Source organism: Vigna radiata, unplaced genomic scaffold, assembly GCF_000741045.1.
Source record: "Vigna radiata var. radiata cultivar VC1973A unplaced genomic scaffold, Vradiata_ver6 scaffold_137, whole genome shotgun sequence".
Taxonomy (NCBI): domain Eukaryota; kingdom Viridiplantae; phylum Streptophyta; class Magnoliopsida; order Fabales; family Fabaceae; genus Vigna; species Vigna radiata.
This window is the reverse complement of record NW_014543260.1, coordinates 383,592-385,812: the sequence shown is the minus strand read 5'-3', so window position 1 is coordinate 385,812 and position 2,221 is coordinate 383,592.

The window sequence follows — 2,221 nt, the reverse complement described above, 5'->3', positions numbered from 1 at the left end:
TATGAAACACAATGTGCAGCTCCAAATATGTTTCCAAACATCAAAAACGAAATGCAAGAAGAAAGGGTTCAAAACTCAAAACACCAACACATCACTTAAGCTCCTTTCNACCCAAAACNCACATAGGACTCCATTTTTATCATTCAATCCAAGAAAACTTAAATAAAACAGAAAATACTACAGCAAATGGACAGGAAAATGGAAATACAACTTCATTCAAACCAAAGACCCACCATGAAAATGCAAGAGAAACCCTTCAAGCTCATGCTTCCAACTTCAAAGAACAAGAAATAGAATGGGGAATGGGACGGTTTTGCATCACCAACAAGCAAAGATAATCAAGATCGAGGCAAGAGAAGAAGAAAAACATTGTCTTGTTCATTCCATAGCTCAAAGAAAATGAAACCCTACAAGCTCCCAAGGAGGAAGTTCATGAGACCATGCAAAGTGTGAGAATGTGAGAGCCTAGGAGAGTGTGGTCGGGTATTCCTCTCCAAATACCGTCCAAGCCTCTAAAATTGGTGGGGTCCACCTCTAAGAAACCCTAGGGTTTGGTGCCACATGTCCCACACATGGGTTTTTTACAAAAATGCCCCTAAAAGGGTCCAAAACACCTAATTCTAATTAAGGTCTTCTAGAAAACGAAATTACAACTTAATTAAAATGGAAATGACTAAATGTTGGGTCTTGAATGATCACGCCACATTCCTTAATGCTCCAAATGATGTTTCCCAAAATTTCCCTGTAATCAAAATGCACTTAATCAACTCAGAAAATCCAAATTAGCATAATTACGAATTTTCGACCAAATTAAGCAGAAATCGGAAAACGGGGAAATAATAGAAAATTAAACACAATTCCCTAGTTTAATTAAGTGCAATAAACTAAATATAGTTCAAGAAATAACCACTCATCATATTCCTCCCAACTATCCCGGCTGTCTGTGTCCCAACCATCCTGGCTTGTAATAATCTTGCATTCTCTCTTAGGGTTAGCCTCAATGCTGGCCCTAAACTGGTTTCTCTCTATAATTACTATTCTTGTTGCCAGCTGCCCAATCTGTGACTCCAGTGACTTAAAACTGGCCTGATTGCTATTCACTTGCTGCTCAAATCTTTTGTAGAAGTCATCAAATCGACTACTCAAGGTCCTGATAGACTCAGTCAAATTACTCACTTGCTGCCACAGAGGTAACGGTTGTTGTTGCCGAAAGTTTCCTCCTTGTCCAAAAGAAGTATTCTGGCTTTGCCCAATACTTGGATGATTTTTCCAACCTTGGTTGAAATTTCCCTGCTTGTATTGAAATTGGGCCCCCATATAATTCACGTTCTGCTGCATTTCCTCTGTAAAAGCAAATTGACCATTAATATGGTCACCACCGCACAAATCGCAAAGTTGTTGTGCCTGGGAAATATTTCTGAGCCCCCGAGGAAGTTCGGAGATGATCTTTGTCATCTTGTCCAGTTTCTGGCTGAGGATGTGATTTTGTGCTGCTGCAGCGTCTTCAGTAGGAAGATGTAAGAGTCCTCCTTTTTGCGTGCCCCTCTCACTTTGCGTCACTTCATTTAAAGTCATCTCTTCTATCAAATTGTATGCCTCATCTTCTGTTTTTCTATTGATACTGCCTCCAGCTGAGGCATCTAACATCATTTTAGAATGAGCGCGCAAACCTCCAATGAACGCAAGCAAGTATGAAGTTTTATCGAACCCATGAACTGGGGTCACCCTCAATAAACTTTTGAATCTATCCCATGCTTGCCCAAGCATTTCCTCCATCCCCTGTTTGAAAGAAGAGATCTCCAGCTTCCCTTGATTAATTTTTGGGGGTGGGAAGAATTTAGTAATAAATTGTTGGACCATTGCTTCCCACGTCCTGAATGTTCCTTCCGGGAAAGAACTCAACCAGTCTTTTGCGTTTCCTCCAAGAGAGAAACGAAACAAACTAAGTTTGACTCTGTCGTCCGTCACTCCAGTTATCTTTACTGTGTTGCAAATTTCACCAAAGGTCGTTAAATGCTTGTAAGGATTTTCATTTGACAACCCATGGAATTGGTTGTTCTGGACTTATTGGATGAGCGCCGGACTCATCACCATGCTGGTTATGTTGTTTGCTGGAACTGTAATGCTGTTAAAATTCAAGGGACCAACTGTATTAGCTGCGTCCCCCAAAGTGCGTCTGGGAGGAGGTTGATTGGCCATCTCCTCAAGATCTGGTTCAAAA